This window comes from Protopterus annectens, chromosome 11.part0 (genome assembly GCF_019279795.1).
Source record: "Protopterus annectens isolate FY-2018-M chromosome 11.part0, PAN1.0, whole genome shotgun sequence".
In the NCBI taxonomy this organism is placed as follows: domain Eukaryota; kingdom Metazoa; phylum Chordata; order Ceratodontiformes; family Protopteridae; genus Protopterus; species Protopterus annectens.
The window spans coordinates 1022880094-1022903537 of record NC_056745.1 but is presented as its reverse complement, the minus strand read 5'-3'; the positions used below and the strand labels follow the sequence as shown (position 1 = coordinate 1022903537).

Genomic DNA, 23444 nt, shown 5'->3' with positions numbered 1-23444 from the left:
CCCAGTGGAGCGCGTTCCCTTTCTCCTCTTGGAGGAAATTGTATTTGATGCAGAGAGCTGCATTTGATAATACTGTGTAAATTCATTCCTGTTTTTAGTGACTGTTTTTTACTCATGTCAGTGATGAGGATTGAGGCTCCTTGATTACTGGCCTGGGGTAAAAAGAGGCCATCACAGCTCCCCTAAGCCTTTCTGGTTTCCTTGAATCAGAAGGATGCTTACTTTCATATTCCTATCCACTCTCTCTTCAGGACATATTTGCATTTCTCTGTTTATTCCTGTTATTTTCAGTTCCCTGCTTTGCCCTTATGGGTGTCTACTGTTGAAAGCCCAGAGTGTTTACAAAATGTCTAGCCCCTGTAGTCGCCTTTTGCAAGCTTCAGGGCATTTAGATATTTCCTTATTTGATTAACCTCTTGCTTTCGGCTACATCGCATTTCCAGCTAATGCAGGATCTCCATTTAAGCAGCTTCTGTTGCACAGTCTGGGGTTTGTGATCAACCATCAGAAGTCAGTGTTGACTCCATGTCAGGATCATGTTTTCCTTGGATGCAGGTTACAGGCTGTTCCTTTGCTGGCATCTCTTCTTGCCTCCAAGGGTTTTGTCCATCACGAGTTATTTTCTGTCCCTGCTTCTCATGTCCTGTCGTTCATAGGTTCATAGGTTAGTACTAGGCTGACTGCCCTTGCGAGCCACTTTAAGTCTAGCCAATTATCCCTTGTGAGACTCGAACCCTGTACCTTGTGTTTGTAAGGCAAACACCTTAACCATTAGGCCACCCTCCCAACCAGGGAATTTATCAGAGCTCTGGGGTTTATGTCCTCCAGTATCCCCATACTTCCCTGGGCCAGGCTGCATATGAGGAAGTTTCACTGGTACGTAAAATAAGCGTGGCTTCAACACCTCCACCCACTGGTCCATCTCATTCCTCTACTCTCTTGTCTTTCACTGGAATTTTAATGGTGGATTTGGCAGCTATTTCTCAATCTGGGTATTCCTTTCTACCCTCCCCGGCCATCTCAGGAACTCTTCACAGACGCATCAGGCTGGGCTGGATGGAGAGCTGTTTCAGGCACCCTGAAGGTGCAAGGCCTTTGGTCACCTCAGCAGAGGACCTATCGCATCAACTTTAGGGAAATGCAGGCTCTCATTTTGACCCTTCAAGTTTTCCATGTGATCTGGGTCCCAGGTCCCTTGAAGGTTCACACAGACAGCACCACAGTCATGTGGTACATCAGCAAAAAAGGGGGCACCCGGTCTTTATGGTTAGCCTTTCAAGCATGGGAAAAAGCTGTCAATCTACAGATCACCCTACAGGCAGTCTGTATACCTTAAGAGTGCAATCTTGTGTCAGATTTACTCAGCAGGTCCAGGGCATAGCATCATGAATGGATGCTGTACAACGATGTGTTTCTGGACGTAGTTTGAGTTGCTATTCCTCAAGTAGATCTCTCTGCCTCCCCCCCTCTGAACAGGCAACTTCCTCAGTTCTGTTCCAGAGTCCCAAGCCCTTTGACTTGCCATGGATGCCATGTCTTTCTCTTGGAAGGGAATGTTCTTATATGCCTTTTCTTCCCTTCCTTTTCAAAATTGAGAAGGACTCTCCAAAAATCTTGCTGGTGACTCTCTTTTGGCCGAGACAGCACTGGTTCTCCCTCTTATTCCATCTGGCCATATGCAGTCATCACAAGTTAGCTCACCACATGGATCTTCTTACACAGGACAAAGGAACTCTCCTTCACCCGCATCTGTCCACTCTGCAAATCATACTTTTGGTGATAGAGTTCTAATTCCTTTCTGGCACTGTTTCTCTGAGGACGTACTTAGAGTCCTGCAGGAGGCCAAGAAACCTTCTACCAGAAAATCATGTATGTCCAAATGGAAGTGATTTTCTACTTGATGTCTCAGACATCACCAGGACTCCTTTTCAGTGGAGATCCCTTTGGTTCTTTCCTATCTTTGTGAACTTCTGCATGCTGACTTGTCTTACTCTTCATTGAAAGCCCACTTGTCAGCCATTTCTACCTTTTGGCCACCTACTCCTCTGGCCTCTAGTTTTGAGGCTAAGCAGTTTCTTAAAGACATCCTTCATCTTATACCCCCTAAGAAGGCCCATTATCCGTTCTTGGGATCTTAATGTTGTTCTTAAAATGCTGACTCAGGCACCTTTTGAGCCTGTGACTTCTTTTTCTGTGAATCATTGCTCCTGGAAGACTGTTTTACTAGTTGCTTTAACAGCTGCCAGAAGGGTTTCTGAACTACAGGCCCTGATGTCAGTCCCTTTTTTTTTGTTTTTCATAGAAACAGGGTGTGTCTCCATACAAATCCATTTATGCCCAAGGTGGATAGCGACTTGTCAGTTCAGTCTATCCAACTTCCTTTGTTTTTTGCCTTTTCTGGTATCTGCCACAGAGAAGGTTCTTCATTCTTTAGATTTACATAGACAGCTCAGATATTATCTAGACAAAAAAGTCCTTTAAAAATTGATCAGCTTTTCGTTTCTTTTCATACCAGGGCATTGAGTTTGGCTGTTTGAAAGCAGACCTTCTCCTCCTAGATTTCCTAGGCCATTTCTTTTTGTTGTTCTTTTCATGACGAGCACTTATCTGCTTCTGTGAGGGCTCATTCTTTTAGAGCAGTGGCCTCCTCAGAGATTTTCTTCAAAGGTTTGGACACCAATCCCATCTTTGAAGCTGCTACTTGGTCTTCATTTCACTTGTTCACAAAACATTGCAAATTGGATGTCATTCCCAGGGCTGGGCAGGTTTTGCCAAGGCTATCCTGCATGGGTTTGCAGAGGGCTTCTCCTTGCCTTCCGTGTAGCTTTTATATACTCTTCCAGAAGTAATTAATACTGCAACAGTGATATGGAATGACATAGTACAGTGTGTAAAATCTTAATCATAATAGTTGATATCCTCCTTTTCAGTGTTGCAGTACTCACCCCCTCCCTCTTGCTCCATTGTCTCCTTGTTTTATGTGGGTGGTATTTTGCTACTGGCTGTGGGGGTTCCTCTTCTGTCAATTCCTTCCTTTTTCTGGATGTACATGTCCTCCTTTACACTGGGAGTGCTGGTTCTCCTGAGGCACTTAAGTTCTGACTTGGGACTGTATGTATATCACCTTTATAGCCTACGCTAATGTATGGAGTGTACGGCTGATGTACAACACTAAAGGATTTGGTATACTGGCCAGACATTAGACTATCGATGTCAGAAGATCCCAGAGATAATGAATACTGCAGCAGTGAAAAGGACATCTACTGTTACGATAAGATTTTACACAACTGTACTATTTTTCAAGCCCTACATTATAAATCTTACAAGACTTCTGTTTTTTTTTTTTTAATAAAAAAACAAAATAATCACTTGCTGCCATCTTCTTGCAAATGAGGAACAAAAAAAGAGATGGCAGGAGGCGAACAAAAAAAAGTGATCTTTTCCAAAGGGGGGGGGGGGGCAGATTACATTTTCAGAATGGCAATGACAGCATTCCTCTTCCCACTTTTTCTGTAGGTCACAGTATCATTTCTCTACATTACTCTTTCAGTTAGCTGCAGCTCCTAGGATGTTTACAAAATGTTCAACTCCAGGGATAGCTTATTGCAGCCTGCAAGGCATTCATATTTTTCCTTATTTAAATGAATTATTAATCTCTGCTGAGTCTTTTGTCAGATGTGAGGAGTCCTTAACATGGGTTTCTTCACTGATTACCAGTTTGGGCTTCTAGATAAATGTTAAAAAATCCTCCTTGACTCCATTACACAAGATTGTAATTTTAGGCTGCATTCTAGACAAGTCTATTCCTAACACAGGAAAATGTGAATTTGTACCTGGAAACTTTCAATCAGTCTGAGATTTCAGCAAGAGAATATCTTGGGCAACTAGGACTCATGGCTTCTAAGAGTCTTATGACTTTTCTTGCCAGGTTATAAATGAGAAATATCCAGTGGTTAAAAAAATGTGGACCCAATTGTCTTACCCTCTGGTATTTTCAGATTCCAGCTTGGCTTTAACAATAAAGAATTGCATTAGTGGAGGCAGTAAAGACACCTCAGTTTTTGCTTGGGGAGTAGTTTCTATGGGAGTATTGGTTCAGACGGACCAAAACACATAAATATCAGAGATGTTTGCTGTGATGCTATAGAATCTCTCCTTGACCTGTGGTTCCTGAGACCATACTACAGACAGTACCTCCGTGATGTGGTATATAAACAGACAAGTCTTACCCTCTATGCAGGTCAGCTGTAATGGCTTGTCAGTTAGCGATGCAGCATTATATAACCCTGCAAGCATCTTACATACAATCAGAGCAAAATATAGTGACAGACAAGCTGAGCAGGACCAGGACAAACCCTCATGAATGGAAATTGAATGAGGGGAGTGTTCCAGGAATAAATCCAGTTGTGGAGATCACCTCAAATATATGTTCATCTCCTTTCAAAACAGACAGCTAAGTAAATTCTGCAGCAGGATTCCTTGCAGGCAGGCCTGGAAAACAGATGCATTTTCATTCCCAGGGTCAGGAATGCTCCTATATACATTTTCAGCCTTTACACTGATATCCGGTGTCATTCTGAAGCTTCAGAAGAACACCCCAAAAAATATTGTGGTGACTCCATTCTGGCCCAGACAACATTTTTTCTCTCTGCCCCTGGCCAATTCCTTAATAAATAATGCTTGTTCATAGATTGGATTTACTCACACAGAACAGGGGTGGTTGGACAGACCCCAGTCTCAAACAACTTCAAATGACTGCCTGGGTGATTCATTTGTAATACCTTTAGGCACCTTTTTCATGGGGATTTGCAGCAGGTACAAAAGCAGGCAATAAATCGTGCTACTAGGAAATCTTAAGTTAACTAGTGGAGAAGATTTTCTAGTTGTGCTTCATCTGTATTCAGGGCCCACTCTGAGATTATTACCTATGATTCTCAAACATTTGTGAGAGTTACTATCCTATGGACTTTACTTGTTTGGCAATGGGTACTTATCAGCCATTTCAGCATGTCTGCCATTGGATCCTTCACTTTATTTCAAACTTGTCTCAAGCAATTCTGTTTAATTTCTCTAAATCTTTTGGGTTTCTAATACCATGATGGGAATGGACCCTATTCCCAAGTCAAAGTATGATTAAAGTTCATGAAATTAGTATTTTCAATCTTTGATGTTAGCCAGAAGAACTCTTTGCAGCACCCTCAGTGTGCCCAGTAATGACTCCTCCTGCAATTCGTGTGGAGTTACATGTACTGGTAACATATCCAGGTATGACTGTAAATTCTTTTTTATAAGACATGTTGCCCCTACTTCTACTAGAAGTGTCTGGCTATCTTTCTTCCACATTGCCCTCGTTTCCACTTGCAAATCCTGGTATTTTATGACGTTGTGTCTCTCTATACAGGAGCCATTGTAGTCACTGGGTGTAGCGATTTCAATAACCAATGCTGGTCTTCTTTTCATGGACTACTATATCTGGGTTTCTCACATCTATGTTTTGAACTGTTGGTAGTGAGTGATCCCATATGATATAAATTTCATCATTTTCTGTGATGCTTTGTGGCTCATGCTTCCAATGTTTTTCAGCCACTTCAGTACCATAATGTTTGCACAATCCCCAGTGCAAAATTATGTTTTTTGGTGTACAGTCCTTCTGCCACTAGTATATCACAACCAGCTACAAGATGTACAACTGTTTCCAGTTCTGTTTTACAAAACCTACATTTGTCCATTTCTCCCACATGTTCAATGGACTTTGTAAACCAATGTGTACATAGCCCACCAATATTAACCTTTTTTTGTTTTAAATTCACCTCTCCTTAACCACTCCTGTATTCGACCCTGATCAATATAAGGTTGTTCCAAGAGTTTCCTATACTTGCAGCTATATTTATGCATTTTTCACATTTCTCGCCTTCTCATCTGATCCTTCACCTTATATTCTTTCTTTTGTGTTTTGGCACATTCAGTTGCTGCCTGATTCTGGTTTGATTTCCATTCCCGCTTGACGCTGATATGCTTTTGCTAAACTAAGCAGGGAAATCACCTTAGATTTTTTCTCCTCGTGTTTAACAACTTTCACTCCATTTGGGTCTTGTGAAGTCAACAGATGTGTGTGCAGTCCCACAGTTACAGATCTATACATGTAATCCGTTCCGAAGCCGCGGTGGTGCAGCGGTAGCATTGTCGAACGGGAGAACCTCTTGCTGTGAGGCGAAAACACTACGGCTGCACCACTGCAGCTTACAAACTGCAAAGAAATAAATAAAATTTTAGTTCAACTACAAACTAGTAGGAGTATTGCATACAGACTGATATATAGCTAGACTACTCTTATATTACAACAGGCCTGTGTACCACACTATGTTGGACCATCTTACAAAGGGACATTTACAGTTACTGGCATTTGGTTGCAACAATGATACATTGCAGCAACTTTATATACAGGTGTGCTTTTAGGTGAAATGGCACCCTAGACCTACTGTTTCAGCACCCCCCCCCCCATATACACACATACCCTCCAGTCTTCCCCTAATCTTGGGCTCCCCATACTATGCACACTAATTTTTCTCTCCATTTTCTCTTATTTTACCTTACTCTTCAGCTTTTTCAAGAAGCCATAACCCGCTATATGCTCTGAAGTGCATTTTAAAGATTTTTTTTTCTTTTTACACACTCTTTTCGACCAATGACTTGAACAGAAATTATGATTGAGGACAGAAATTGTGTTGCTGTATAGCTTTAGTTTTCCTTGCATCCTTTCAACACATCTTTCCTGACAAAGTCAGCATGGTAATAACAATTTAGGAAATAACTCAAATAAGCCAGGGCCCAGGAAGCCATAGGGTTATAGATGTTCTGGGATGTATTTTAGAGCATTTTCCCAGCTGTTTAATCCAGTGGTGACCTAAATAAAAACACGAGTAAGAAAATCAGTCTTTTTCTTTTATCTTTCAAGAAAGACATAAGTTGTACCCAAGACTTAATGTTCAAAGATGACAACATTATACCAACAATAAACTAACAAACTAGTTGCCTGGATACACAAGTCCTATCTGGGAATTGCCTGCCTCCCTAATCCCCCACAAAAAAAGATTATCTTAGCATTGCTCTGGTGTTAGGCAAAAGCAGAGGTTCAAACTGCCACAGTTATGTATTTCAAGTCACTGCAGACATACATATACATAGCATGCCTCCTCACTCCTCAATCCAAACTGTCAAAGGGAGCTACTTGTATGCATTCCTGAAGTGTGATTGTGAGGAAAGTGAAGCAAATAATGACTGCAGTAATGTATTCTACTTTGTTGTTCCTAGACAGTATCCTGCCCCTACACAAGCCATAGTAACCTTCTTTGTACACCTCTGAGGTTGAGGTCTGTGAGAAAAGTAACAGACAATAATGACTATACTTTAGGAATGCATACAAGTAGCTGCCTTTGACAGTTTGGATTGAGCAGACGTAATAACCACACAATCCCCCCCCCCCACACACACACAGACACACAACCTACAGCAGCTTCCTGTACACACATATCCAAGCAGGGCTGGTATTAGCATGGTTGCAGTTGAAGGCAGAGGCCATTATCAGCTTTATCCTAACAGGGTCAAATCACAGCCTGTTCAGGTTAATGAGCATAATCAGAAAATTAATAAATGTTTTTCTCCTCACTTTTCCCCAACCAGCAACAGCATTTATGGGGCCTCTGCAAAGTCAAGGATGATTAAGTGAGCCCCCTACATCCATTTATATAATCTGGGGAGTGAGGGCCCCCAGATTCTTAGAGGATCTAAGTGTCTAAATGTTCTGTGACATATTTTATGCCTCACCTTTGAAATATAATTACTGGTTAGCTAGATTTTTTACTGATATCCAGAAGAATAATGTATGTGTCCTGGCATTACTGGGTGCATGCACACAGATAAAAATCATTGATACTTTTACACACACACAAGCCGTAGAAATACTACTTTTGTACCATTGGCACTAGCACACCAGATGAGTGACTGCTATTTAGCATTTAACAAACAGTGGCAGGTGTAAGTCACTTTTATTTACCTCAGTCAGGAGTAAAGCAAATCTGTCACTGTCCTTGAGTTCACAGACCTTTCCTGATTTTGCTCATAATTTTGTTCTGTCCTTCATAAAAAGTTTGATTTGCTTGTGAATCGTTCAGGACTACAGACAGTCAATAAATCCAGATATCAGAGTTTTATACTTATTGAACATAAGAATGTATGTTGATGCAACATGTGTCATTCTATTAACTTTTTAATTGAATTAGAGTAGTGTTTAAAACATGTTCCTGATTTTGAGCCTTTATTCTGGTATTGCACTGAACACTTCACCAAAGAAGTTTGGAGTCATAGTATCTGCTCTTCTGCCAGTATTTATTAAACTCCCTGTACAAGAAAAACATCCGTGAAGATCAGAAGCATCAGCTGTTCTTAAACTCCATGGTATGCATTGAGATCAGTCAGGCTGGGCTGATGATCTCTCTAGTGCTTACCTTGCCTATGTTCATTACCAGCTTTAGTATAACAGTCATATCATAGCCCTGTTCAGGGTAAACAACCTAATCAGGAAATTAATACATTTTTTTCCTCCTCATTTTTCCTCAGTCAGCCCCAGCTTTTGTGGGGCCCCCATGCAGTCAAGGATGATTGGGGGGGGGGGGGGGTTGCAGCCTTTGGTATTGTGGGTACCTAAAGCTGGATATGTTGTTAGTTTTAGTGGAGAGAATGTCCACCAGCAGGGTTTAATTAAGCCAAGGGCACTATGTCAGTGGTAAAATATCTAAGGGAATTGTGAAAGCTGTTGCTTGTGCTTGATAAAACACTGTTACTATACGCAGTGATATCTTTGAATTTTAAAGGAGATATAAATAAGAGTTATTACCTACCTGGTTTATTAAATATGCAAGATTCATGTACTAGCTTTTATTGTTTTGACAGACATGTTACAAAATATAAAGATAAGATAACTTGCAGTGGTTGGGGGCCCCCAAGAGCAGGGGGCCCCCAGCGACCACAGCGTTTGCTGGTGCCTAAAGCCGGCTATGCTTTTAGGAAAGCTGTACAGCTGTGGAATCCCTAGTAGGGGCTAGAAAAGGATAAGCTGTGTCAGTTCAGACAATTTCATTTGGTTGTTCATTACTGTATCTTTTCTTGTTTTTCCCAGTGTGTTAAAACATTTCCAGGCAAGGATTAAAGCAAATTCTAATAGAACCTTGTATCATTTGTTAGCATCTTGGAAAGGGGTGGATTCTGGAAGCATTTTGGAGGCAACTACATGGTGTTGTGTGCATACTTTTACAAAGCATTACATACTGGATTCCATTTCCATGTCTAGTACTAGACCATTCTCCCGAGGCTCCTGGAACCTTCTCATTCCTTCTCCCGAGTTGTGGAAGCTTTGCTAATCAACTGCAATAGCCAAAGCCTACTGCAGCACTGAAGTTGATGAGCATAACACAATAAGTAAGTTACACTTAACTGTAATAGCAGATTGTTGAATTCCTCACTGCTGCAGTAGCTGCACCCACTCACAACCGCCCCTAGTGTATTTAGTTAGCTGTTTGGATAAACAGTTGTATGTTTATATTTTTTTTGGAAATTCAGGGCAAGTAAGATTTCTTATTTTGTTTGGGCAAGAAAGTTCTGAGGTTGTGTAGGTACTTTTCCGTTATCGGGGCAACAGTCATAATGAGCATTTGGAATCCTAGCGCTCATTATAACGTTGATCGTTCAGCTGCTGCTGATGTGGGCACCACACACACACTTATTTTCCATTTCATTAAGTGTGGTCGATCACATGTAATAAATAATCATTTGACGTATAGACTTCTTTTACTCTGAATAATGCTTGCCGACAGGGTTTAATAGGATGTGAACTAGCATGCATTATTCGGAGAAAAACAAGTGTATAACTCAGATGATTGTCGTTATTTATTAAAAGTAATCGACCACACCTTTCTTCTAAATCTACCAGTTGTAGGAAATGAGGAGGGGTTTGAGCCGACAGCAAGAGAGAGTTGAGAGGAATATGTACATGGGACACACATTAATTGCATTGTGTGCAATAACAGATAAATGCCATGGTCACACTTTGAAACATGGTGAAATGGAGAATAAAAAAAGCTTGCACATATCTTTTTTTTAATGGAAACCACAGTCTCAATAGTCAACCCCCCCCCCCAAAAAAAAGACAGACTGTGGTGGTGTTAGTGGTCTTTAATTAACATATACCTGTAATGCACTGGCTTTTCAACATCCTAGATGTGAGCATGCATGCGAGTGTGTGGTATGAATGAGTCGTAATATTTTCTCTTTATGAACTATTAACATTTTCTTAAACTTGAATTTCTGCACTTTGCAACCAGTTGATATGTTTAGGCACTCCCACGGTGCTTAATTTCTTTCCCATTTGGCTGATGAACATCCTTTTCATTTCCGTCTAGTTAGTCCGAGACTGTCCTGTGAAAATGAAACGAAATCAGGAAGGACTTGTTGCCCCGATAATGGAAAAGTACCGTTGTGTACACTCTGGCCACCCCCTGGAGGCAAATCAGCAGAGTAGGTGAGGGAGGGAGGCATACCTTTTTGAAGACTGGAAGCTTATTGTACTCTGAGTAGGAGTACAACACAAAATAACCAATGGCTACTGCAGCAATGATTAATTTGAACATCTAGAAATGTACTTTCTTTAGTAGTGCTTACAATGTTGGCATGCAGTAGAATCATCGGGGGCTGTATGTTCCATCATACAAGCATACAACCAGTATATTATACTTTCATGAGTCAATTCCCACGTCTCAGTACAAAACTGGACCAGGGTTTCCTGTTTTCTCTTATAGAAATTCTGCAGGTCACGTTACCCTAATATTCATTCTTCTTCTAGAGCAGGCACTGACTTGCCAGTTTTCTCTCACTCCTAAACATATTTGATTTACACCATTTATTCCTCCCAGCTGTCCAGAATATTGCAGAATGTCCCTGATTTTGCTTCATCTTTGCTCTGTCCCTCATCAAATTTTTGAATTTCTAGTAAATTACAGTTAGTCATTAAATTCCAGACAATGACAGTTTCATACTTCTTATTGTTCAGAAAATGCATATTGATGCAAAACCTGTTCTATTCATGTTTTAAATGAACTAGGGTAATGTTTTATTTAAACCTGTCCCTGATTTTAGCCCTTTGTTTCCCTGATTATTTTTGGTTTTGCCCAGAATTCTTGAGCAAAGAATTTGAGAGGTTTGCTTACATGGGTTATTCACTTTGTGCTTTTCAGAGTGCTCTGCCAAAGCAAAGCTCCCTCAGGTAGTATTAAGAGCAAACATTTAATAGCCCCATGTGCCAGACCTTTGTATCTACCCTTTTTCTCATTTTGTTTCCTATTTCCTCCACTGTTAAATCCATGCTGGAACTTCAGATTTATTTTACCAAGAAATGATATAACAAAGGTTTAGATTTTTTTTTCATGTCTATGATTGTTCCTAACAAGTATGGGAACAGTTTCAGGCAAGGTTTCATATCCACAGTTTGGCTGACAGTGTTATTGTACTGTTGCATATTTGTTGCTGCTTTTCAGGCATAAAGAAGGAAGATAAGAAAGATGTCAGTCTATTACTTTCTTTTTGTTTTTAATTCCTTTTATCTGTGGAGTGGAGTATCAGATACAATAAGAGATGGAATGTGTGTATACTGATAAAATACCTTGCTAATGCTTCCATGTTCAATGTGCATTGTTAGCCTGTAAGTGACTAGTGTAAGTTTGTAATGCCACCCAGTTGTGACTGGCTCATTGTGACCCAATGGACATTTCCACAAAGTTTTCATGGTAGATTTTTGGGAGTAGATTGCCAGACCTTTCTCCCACCTAACCCTTACCTGCAGCTCCAATTCTTAAACCCAGGTAACTTTCATGGGTGGACATCTTGCTTCTGCATCGACAGGCTGACAGATGGTCAGTATAAGGAATTCCAAACCCTTTTAAGGACATAAAAAAAAAACTTTCAGTTATAGAGTTTAGTTTCTTTATACAGAGATTGCCATAGTATTATAACTTACCATCTACTGTCAATTTATCAGACCCAAGCCTTTCCTCAGCTGTGTGAACAGTACTACCCTCAGTCGGCCTGAATTCCAAAGTCCTGGTCCTGCATCGGTTGCTGTCGCCTCTTATCGGCCGACTCCTGAGATTTTTGAAATTGAATTTCAGAACCAAAGTCTTCAGTAAAGCTAAGTACCCCATTGGGGAAACTTTTTCTTGCTCCAGACCGATGTCAGTAAAAGTTAACAATTGTATTTCTTGTGTGAAGCAAATACCTCATAAAGATTTTCACTCTTATTGTATTCCTTGCCTAGGCCCTGACCATGACGTTGCTAGTTGTCGGTTTTGTGCTAGATTCAACCAACGCACTATTAAGCATCGGTTTGATTTTGCTTTACATTACTTTGGCTGAAGGTTTAACTACATAATGCCATCAGAACAACCGATGACCGGAATCCATAAAAAACACAAAGACAAAGAAAAGGACAGGCATCCGAGGTCCAAAACCGACGACGAAGCCTCTTCTAGGCCAGTCGTCGGTTCTCAGTGAGGCGCTTTCGCAGCCCCTGACACCTGCTACCTCAGATCAACAGGCCGCCTCCGACTCCCACGTGGAGACAACTAGGCCTCTGGAAGCTCAAGGTATTGGGCCTACGGAAATTATTTCCCTCAGATGGGTCTGAAGCCGCTGAGCAGGCATCGGCTTCTGAGGGTGTTTTCAGACCTTCACAGCTTACTCTCAAGTCCACTTCAACAGCCACGGCAAAGTCTAAAACACCATTAAAGACAAAGAAACAAGTACAGCATTCTCCTGGACAGTCATCCATGCCAAAGAAACAGATGCTTAAAATGGCTGAGGACCTAATTACTTTGATCAGGGGTTCCCATCCCCCTCCTCATAAAAGGCATAGGCAAGACACTGATGGTGACTCCTCTGGCCAGGTTTCTATTTCCTCTGATTCCTCTTCAGAACAGGGATATTCTCTTCCTCCCTATGAGGACTCTGATGCTGAAGAATCTATCCCTTCAGCCTCTCCTCCTGAGGATTACTCCTTTGGGGAAACCCTGCACAGCATTTTCATTGGGAGAGCCAGGATTATTCAGAATCCAAGAAAAGGCTCAGAGACTTTCTTTTACTGCCTCAGCACAGGCCCCTTGTTATCCCCCCTGTACTAGATATTGTTGATGATGTTTTTTCTGAATCCAGTTTGTCTTCTGAGTCTTTACCCCCTGCACCAGTCAAGCCAGATAGCTACTACAGGGTCCCAGGCTCTCATAAATTTCTTTATAAAAACCCTACTGCTGACCCGGAAACAATTTCTCAGGGTCCCAAGGGGGTCAAGGTTTCCACTGCAAAAAACCCTGTTCCCTCTGATAGGGATTCTAGAGCACTGGATAGATGGGGGAAATAGTTTACACTTCTGCTACTTTAGCTGTAAGGGCTTTAAACTGCCAGTTTCACATGCTTAAATATCAGCAATACCTAATGTCTTTGCTAAAACAGAAAATGCTTACAAGCTCAGACTGTCGTGACAATAAGGAAATGCCAGATTTATTGCATGCAGCTGAACAAGTGGGAAAGCATACTCTGCAATGTGGTTTTGATTCATTAGAGGCTTCTTGCAGAGCCGCTGTTACAGGCTCTGTCATTCGAAGGCATGCTTGGTTAAAAGAACAAAGTTTACCAGATCATGTTAAAGCAAAATTATTGGATGCTCCACTACAGCATGATACTTTGTTTGGTGTTAAGGCAGAAGAGGTGTTAAAGAAAATGGAGGATAAAGCTAAATCAATGCAGATAGTAAAGGATTTCTTACAGGTTCAGCCACCAAGATTTAGCAGGAACTGGCCTTCTAAAAATTGATCCTTTCCAGTGTCAGACATGCCACAAAGAGGCAGATACAGACGCCCAAGAGGCAGATCTCAGCCCCAAGGCTCATACAGACCTTAATAATGGGGTGCTTCAGCCCCCAAAGGCGGAGAAGACAAATCACAACCTTATAGGAAACAGTCACAATGACTTCCCTTTACAAAAGCCAAGCACTTACCTTTTGACAGCACCCTTAGGGGGAAAACTAGCACTTTTCTCACAAAACTGGCACATGATCACCCAGGACAAATGCGTACTGAATATTGTTTCTCAGGGTTACAGGTTCCACTTTCACACCCTACCAAGGTCAAAAGGTATGCCAGACCTGCCACCAAACCAATGGGCAGAGGCACAAAAACAAATTTCTGCTCTCATGGACATGAGAGCTATTCAAAAAGTACCACAGCAAGAACAGGGGCAAGGATTTTACTCAAGACTTTTCTTGGTACCCAGAAAGGACAAAGCCTGGAGACCAATACTGGACCTGTCAATTCTAAATACTTTCCTGGATGTTCCAAAATTCAAAATGTTGACACTGCAGCAACTTCTACCCATGCTGGGCAAGAAGGCTTGGCTAGTTACTTTGGACCTCAAAGAGGCATACCTGCATGTCCCAATCAGACAGTCTTGCAGAAGATACCTCATATTCATAGCTGGCTCAATGCATTACCAATTCTCTACACTGCCCTTTGGCTTATCTACTGTGCCCAGGGTCTTCACAAAATGCCTGGCACCAGTAATTGCATTTTGCAGAGAAAAAGGAATTCAAATATATCCCTACTTGGACGACTGCCTTATTCAAGCAAAGCAAGAAATCAAAGCTAGTGCCCTGTCAAGAGATAATATTCCCGGGTGCAAGCTTAAATACAACTGCCCAGGTGGCTTATCTCATGCCAGACAAACAAAGGCAACTGACTCATTACTTTCAAATGATGGCAACAAAGACCCAGCTACCTGCAAGAAAAAATCTGCAGGCTTTGGGCTTCATGGCATCTTGCATCCTGCTAATTCCATATGCAAGACTGCATATGAGGAAGCTACAATGGTACTTAAAAAGTGTTTGGACTCAACATTGCCACAGCCTGGAAACAATAATAACTCTTATTCCCTGCCTGCAACAGGAGTTACGATGATGGGCTCTGGCCTGTCACCACAGCAAGGGACAGCCTTTCACTTTACCCACAGCCAGGCAGACACTAACAATAGATGCATCGGATTACGCCTGTGGGGCACACATAGCAGGAAAATGTATTCAGGACACGTGGCCCATGGACCAATTGCATCTTCACATCAATCAAAAAGAGATGCTAGCTGTACAGAATGCCCTGACAGCCTTCAAGGATCTACTACATCCAGGACAACTATTACTAAAGACGGACAATACTACAGTTATGTGGTACATAAACAAGCAAGGGGGCACACATTGCTACCCCCTCTGCAGGCAAGCTATGACTATATCTCAAAGCAGACTATTTCAAAATGGATAGGACACTGTATTCGTTTCTGCTATGCACACCATGGCAAGTCAGTGCCTAAGAATATTAGGCCGCATTCTACCAGGGCAGCAGCCACTTCAGCCTTTCTCAGAAGAGTACCAACCAAGGAAATTTTGGAGTCTGCAACTTGGAGTTCAGTGCACACTTTTACCAAGCATTATCACTTACCTCTTTACTCTAAATTCAGAGCAGGCTTTGCCAGTGCAGATGTTCATCGTATTTCACTGTTGCAGTCATGACTGTAGGGTTCTCCCCTGCCGGCAGGCAGTCCCCGGTCAGCCAGAATCCCAAAGTCTGGGTCCAGCGTCGGCTGTTCAGCCATGCTCCCTGACGTCAGAGCGTCAGGAGTACAAAGCTGATAGCCGACACCATCTTCTCCAGTCTTTCTTGCCGTGCGGTGATAGCAGTTCGTAATTGCCGGTTGGCGGACTCCTGACGAATTTTACTGATATTCTTCGGTCCGAAGACTTTCTTCTCCACTCAAAGCTAAGTACCCCATTGGGGAAATTTTTTCTTGCTCCACTCCGATGTCAGAAAAAGTTAATAATTGTATTTCATGTGGGAAGCAAATACCTCATAAAGATTTTCATTCTTACTGTATTCCTTGCTTGGGCCCTGACCACGACGTAGCTAGTTGACGGTTTTGTGCTAGATTCAATCAACGTACAATGAAGCGAAGGTACGATTTTGCTTTTCATTACTTCGGTAGGCACTTTAACTATAAAATGTTGTCGGATACGGTCCCGGCTATCGGAGTTCACAAACATCGCAAGGATAAAGACAGGCCTCTGAGGTCCAAATCGGATGATAGCGCACAAGCAGAGCCAGCTTCAGGTTCGGCCGTCGTCAGTGAGGCGCTTTTGCAGCCCCTGTCATCGGCCATTTCAGAACCAGTGGCCGAAACGGACTGTCATGTGGAGCCAACCAGGCCTTTAAATATTTCTGTGGCAGGACCTTTGGACAATGCTCCTTCGGATGGGTCCGGAGCCGCTGTGCAGGTACCGGCTTCCGAAGGGGTTTTCAGGCCTACTCAGCTACTAATAAAGGCAAAGCCAAAGACAAAGGCAAAGACTCCTTCAAAATCAAAGACTTCTACACAGGCTTCTTCTGAACCGGCTCCCAAGTCACAGAAACAGTTACTCAAGATGGCGGAGGATTTACTTACTATGATTGGGGGTTCTCTTCCCCCTCCAGACAAAAGGCCAAGGCAGGATGTTTCTTATGATTCCTCTGATCAGGCTACTGTTTCCTCAGTTTCTTCTTCTGATCAGGAATATTATTTCCCTCCTTATGAGGATTCTGATGCTGAAGAATCCATCCCTTCAGCTTCTCCCCCTGAGGATTTCTATTTTGGGGAAACTTTGCATGAAATGAGGGAACATTTCCACTGGGAAGGACAGGAGTATTCGGAATCCAAGAAAAGGCTGAGGGAATTTCTTCTTCTTCCCCAACATAGACCCCTGGCTATTCCTCCTGTTTTGGATATTGTGGATGATGCCTTTTTGGAGGCTAACTTAACCCCTGACTCTTTTCCTCCTGCTCCTGTGAAGCCTGATAGATATTACAGGGTTCCTGATTCCCATCAGTTTTTATACAAGAACCCTTCTGCTGACCCTGAAACCATTTCTCAGGGTCCTAAGGGAGCTAAGGCCGCTTCTGCCAAAAATCCTACTCCTACTGAAAAGGATTCTCGATCCTTAGAAAGATGGGGCAAGAAGGTGTACACTTCTGCTACTTTGTCCATTAGGGCTTTAAACTGTCAGTTCCATATGTTTAAATACCAGCAATTTCTATTGTCTGTCTTAAAACAAAAGCTTACTTCCATTTCTGCCTGTGCAGATGATAAGGAATTACATGACTTATTGCATGCCACTGAACAGGCTGGGAAGCATGGTTTACACTGTGGATTTGATGCCTTGGAGGGTTCTTGTAGGGCTGCAGCCTCTGGCACAGTCATTAGGAGGCATGCATGGCTAAAGGAACAATATTTGCCTGAACAGGTAAAGGCAAAATTATTGGATGCTCCTGTTCAGCCTAATGTTTTGTTTGGATCGAAAGCTGAAGAGGTGATTAAAAAGATGGAGGATAAGGCAAAATCCATGCAAACAGTTAAAGATTTCTTACAAGTACAGCCTCCTAGATTTAGCAGGAATTGGCCTTCAAAAAATTGGTCCTTTCCCACTTCCGACAGGCCTCAGAGGGGTAGATACAGACGTTCCAGAGGGAGGCCTCAATCACGAGCTGCTTATAGACCAAGACAGTGGACTGCTTCCACCCCTAGGGGAGGAGAGGACAGGTCACAATCTCAAAGGAAACAAACTCAATGACTCCCTCTGTTGGGCTTCAGGAACTTCTTGCCTGGAAGCCCCTCTCGGAGGAAAACTCTCTTTTTTATCAAAATTGGACTCAAATAACCCAAGACAAGTGGGTTTTGGATGTGGTTTTAAGAGGTTACAAATTCCATTTTCATACCTTGCCAAGGCCAAGCGGATGGCCAGACATTCCAAAACATCAATGGACGGAGGCCTTAAACCAGGTGGAAACTCTGTTGGCTATGAATGCCATAGAACCGGTTCCACTTTCAGAGATGGGAAAAGGTTTTTACTCAAGGCTCTTTCTAGTCCCCAGGAAGCAAAACTCATGGAGACTCATTCTGGATCTGTCGGTCTTGAACACCTTTCTAGATATTCCAAAATTCAAGATGCTTACTCTACAGGAACTCCTTCCAATGCTGTCCAAAGATGCATGGATGGTAACTTTGGATTTAAAGGAGGCATATTTACACATTCCCATCAGGCAGGAGTGCAAAAAATACCTCAGGTTCAAGGCCGGATCAAGGCACTTTCAATTCTCTGTGCTGCCCTTTGGATTGTCTACTGCGCCCAGGGTCTTCACCAAATGCCTGGCTCCAGTAGTAGCTTACTGCAGACTCAAGGGAATTCAAATTTACCCTTATCTGGATGATTGTCTAATTCAGGCAGACAGCAAGGATGTCTTACTCCAGCATCTAAAATTTGTACAGAATCTCCTCAAGTTCCTGGGATTCTCTGTAAACGTAAAAAAGTAAAATTTGACACCATCACAACAGATAACTTTTCTGGGTGCCCTTCTAAACTCCACAACCCAGATGGCATTTCTGACATCCGAAAAACAATTACAGCTGGCCTCAACTTTCAAAACCCTGGCAACTTTAACTCAACTATCTGCAAGGAAATTCCTGCAGGCTTTGGGTTACATGGCCTCCTGCATCCTTCTCGTACCATATGCAAGACTACACATGAGGAAAATATAGTGGTACCTAAAAAGTGTATGGTCTCCGCATTACCACAGTTTAGACATACTGATCACCGTCCTTCCTTGCCTTCAAAAGGAATTTCTTTGGTGGTCCAGGGCATGTGCTCTAAACAAAGGGAAACCCTTCTGTCTGCCTCCTGCCACTCAGATTCTAACCACGGACACCTCGGATTATGCTTGGGGAGCCCATTTTCAGGGCAACTGTCTACAGGGCCTTTGGACAAAGGATCAGAAGCACCTGCATATCAATTTAAAGGAAATGTTAGCCGTTCAGAAAGCTTTGTTGGCCTTCAGGAATCTTTTACAACCAGGGAAACTACTAATACGGACGGACAACACCACAGTTATGGGGTACATAAACAAGCAAGGGGGATCTCATTCCTACGCCCTTTGCAGACTAGCCATGGATCTATGGAACACAGCTCTAGCTTACAATCTGGATCTTCAAGCTCAGTTTCTACCAGGGAAACAAAACTTCCTGGCAGACAGTTTGAGCAGAAACCTTTTGGATCCACACGAATGGATGCTGGACACTAAAATATTCAGGATGATAACAGCAGTCTGGGGATGTCCTCACATAGACCTCTTTGCATCCCATCTCAATCATCAACTTCAAACTTTTTGCACCAGGACTTTCCACAGAGAGCTTGGAAAGTGGATGCCCTGTCATTCAGTTGGAGGAACCTCTCGGGATATGCCTTTCTGCCTCTTCCTCTTCTTTCACGAGTCTTATTGAAAATAAAACAGGACAAGCCCAAGATGATAATCTTGCTGGCTCCAAATTGGTCTTGACAGTTTTGGTATCCAACTCTGATAAACCTATGTCTGGAGCCCCCTTGGGTTTACCTCAGTCTCCGAACCTTCTGTCCCAACATCAGGGTCAGGTTCTACACTCTCATGTCAGAACTCTCAGCCTGGCGGCCTGGTTAATCCAGGGCCTTTGATTTCTTCCTTCCTACCCAAGCAGGTTATGGATGCCATTTTAGAAGCTAGACGTCCTAGCACTAGAAAATCTTATGCAGGAAAATGGAAAAGATTTTGTTCTTGGATGCAGGCTCAGGATTCTGATCCTTTTCTTCCTAACATTACCTTAATCTTACTTTACTTGTCAGATCTCTTACACAAGGGTCTCTCTTTCTCTTCCATTAAGATACATGCCTCTGCTATTTCTGCTCATTATAATACAGACCCTCCCATCTTTTCTCACCAACTCATGAGACAGTTTCTCAGAGGAGCTAAGAACTTAAGACCTCCTAGATCTCCTCCCATTCCTGCTTGGGATCTCAACTATGTTTTGGAAAAACTAACCTTGCCTCCTTTTGAGCCAGCTGCCTCTTCTGACATCAAGTTTTTAACTTGGAAGACAGCTATCTTGTTAGCCCTAACCTCTGCCAGGAGAGTTTCAGAGTTACAAGATCTTATGGCTGTGGAACCTTATATTATTTTTCATCAAGACAGAGTATCTTTGAGGACTAATCCTACCTTCATGCCTAAGGTGGTTTCCAAAGTGGCTTTAAATCAAACTATCCACTTGCCAACATTTTTCCCCACTCCTCAAAATAAAGGGGAAAGGATCTTGCATTCCTTGGATGTACACAGACAACTACGTTTTTACCTGGACAGAACCAAGGACATCAGAAAATCAGAACAATTGTTTGTTTCTTATGCTTCAAGTTCCCAAGGTAAAGCCATTTCAAAACAGACCATTTCTAAATGGATTGCTCATGGAATCAGATTTTGTTATTCACACCATGGTAAGCAAATCCCAGGGAGTATACGGTCTCATTCCACCAGAGCTGCTGCCACTTCTGCGGCCTTCCTCAGGGGAGTTCCTTCCAAAGACATTTTGGAAGCTGCAACTTGGAGTTCAGTGCATACTTTTTCTAAGCACTACAATCTACCTCTCTACTCTAAGTCTAGGGCAGGCTTCGCCTCTGCAGTCCTGCAGGGCCTTTTAGCCGCCCCTTCTTCTTTATGACCACCTCCCTTTCTTTCAGCTTTGGGATTCTACCCTACAGTCATGACTGCAACAGTGAAACATGAACATAGTACAGTTGTGTACACCTACCATAAATGTAGATGTTCGAGTGTCTTCACTGTTGCAGTCTGCTCCTCCCTCCTGTCCCCTCTTATTTTTACTTTTATGTACTTCCTTATTTCACCATTCTTCTGAGGTGTATTTGCAAAGGTTATGGGACCTTTTTCATTTTGGGACTCCTGACATCTGGGGCAAGAAAAACTGGAGAAGATGGCGTCGGCTATCAGCTTTGTACTCCTGACGCTCTGACGTCAGGGAGCATGGCTGAACAGCCGACGCCGGACCCAGACTTTGGGATTCTGGCCGACCGGGGACTGCCTGCCGGCAGGGGAGAACCCTACAGTCATGACTGCAACAGTGAAGACACTCGAACATCTACATTTATGGTAGGTGTACACAACTGTACTTTCTGCAGGGCCTCATAGCCACTCCTAATCCTATTTAGACCCAGCCGCCCTACCTCAGCTTTGGGATTCAACCCAAGTGTAATGACTGCAACAGTGAAACACGATGAACATAGTACAGTTGTGTACCTACCATAAATGTAGATGTTTGAGTGTATTCACTGTTGCAGTCCAGGTTACCCACCCTCCATCCCACTTTCTTTGCTGGGACTTATCTATACTTCTCTATCCTATACAACCTATGTGGTGTATTTGCTTATAGATGAAGGTATTGTTTTTATTTTACTGTATGTTTTTATAAGCAATATGTATTGCCTACCTTCTTGGGGGCACCTGACATCTGGGGCAAGAAAAACTGAAGAAAATGGCGTTGGCTGCATCTTATATACCCCTGGCACACTGATGTCAGGGAAGAGGCGACAGCAACCGACGGAGGACCAGGACTTTGGAATTCAGGCCGACTGAGGGTAGCCTGCCAGCAGGATAACCCAAGTGTAATGACTGCAACAGCGAATACACTCAAACATTTACATTTATGGTAGGTACACAACTGTACTTTCTCAATTCATATGGACTTTATATGGTTCATAACTCTTCACCCTATAAAATTGTATGAACATTGAAATGAATATTGCATTCATTCTAGTTCTTTGTATGTAAATACGAACTCCTTGATATTTACTTTTAAGGTTCCTATTCTGATGCCTTTCGTCTTAAATGGGATAAGACGCTTTGTTTTTCTGTGGTACTTGTATGCCTATAAGTATTTTGTATGTTTCTTAGTTTTCTAAATAACTGGGTAGCGAATAAGTAGTGGTGACATTGTGCCATAGGTCTCAACATCTGAAGAGGCCAATGTGGAACACAGACCCTAACAATGTGTGACAAATGGTCAAAATGTGGAACACCCTATTTTCGCACTGTGTGAAATGTGGCTTCGCCATGGAGCATGATAGAACATCTTTAAAATTCAATAAGATACTTCTCAGATCCAAAACCTTTATCTGCAATACCATAACCACAACATAAGTAAATGAAGCAGCATTTTACAAAAATAAAAAATCAAATTTACTACATTTCCTACACAGACATTACAAGTCACACAAATGATTTTAGTTAGACCAAGTTAAATAGCATCCTGTCATATGTCAGATGTAGACTTATTGCCATGGAGCATGGTACTTAACAAATGCACTTGCAACACACACACCAATACTACCTGCATTTTACATACACCACTTTAGATGTGTTCTGCCCCTGTCCTACTGCCAGTTCTGGGCCTGGCAAAGGTGCCTAAAAAGGGTACTTAAAACCAGGGCCTCTGTACTTTTACAAGAATGTGCTATTTAAGACATCATGCCTTAGAACAGTTATGACCAAAGAATGCACAGCATCAAGTTACACTCTAAAGTTCTACCAGAAAACAAAACCGAATACTGTAAATCATCTCATTACTATAAATAACTCAGTTCTGACATCCATTCTGACATACCTCTCAACCTCTTAGTGCAAGAAATCTGGACAAAGCCCTGCCCAACGTACTAGGGGGACAAGCAGCACAAAAACAGAGACTCTAAATATTGCTCTGATAAACTTAGAAATTATGCTGTCATAAACTCTTGGCATACCGTTTCTGCAAAAAATTGGCTTTTACTTTCAGAAATGTACTAGGGGACAAGCACAAAGAGACACTAAATATTGTTCGTATAAACTTAGAAAGTTGCTAGAATAACAGGACCTGACCTGGCATACAGTTAATGGAAAAAAATAGCAATTATTTTCAAAGATGTCCGAGGGGGACAAGCAGCACAAACAGAGATACTTTAAATATTGCTCTTATAAATGTAAAAAGTTGCTAGAATAACAAGGACCTGACTTAGCATACAGTTTCTCTAAAATGGCACACAGACACTTTAAATATTGCTGTTATAAACTTACAAAGTTGGTAGAACAGGACCTAACTTAGCATACAATTTCTCTAAAAAATGGCAATTACATTTACAGATGCACTAGTGGGACAAGCAGCACAAACACAGAGACACTTTAAATATTCCTCTTCTAAAACTCAGAAAGTTGCTTAATTAACAGTATCATATGTACTAGGGGGACAAGCACCCCAGAGATACTAAATATTCCTCTTGTAAGCTTAGAAAATTGCTACAATAACAGGATCTGTGCTAGCATACCTGTTTTAAGAATAGGGAAATACTTGCCTAACCATTAACCTTAACCATTAACATTAACCTTAACCATTGCAGCTAAAACAGTCACTTACCTCTACCTATGTAAACAGCA

The 23444-nt window shown here is 42.1% G+C and overlaps 1 protein-coding gene across 5 annotated transcripts in view; it reads left to right on the top strand.

The window, feature by feature from the left end:
• The window catches only part of TBC1D22A (TBC1 domain family member 22A), a 5448426-nt gene that overhangs the window by 82245 nt on the left and 5342737 nt on the right, over positions 1–23444 (top strand). The gene's annotated exons all lie outside the window — the stretch shown is intronic.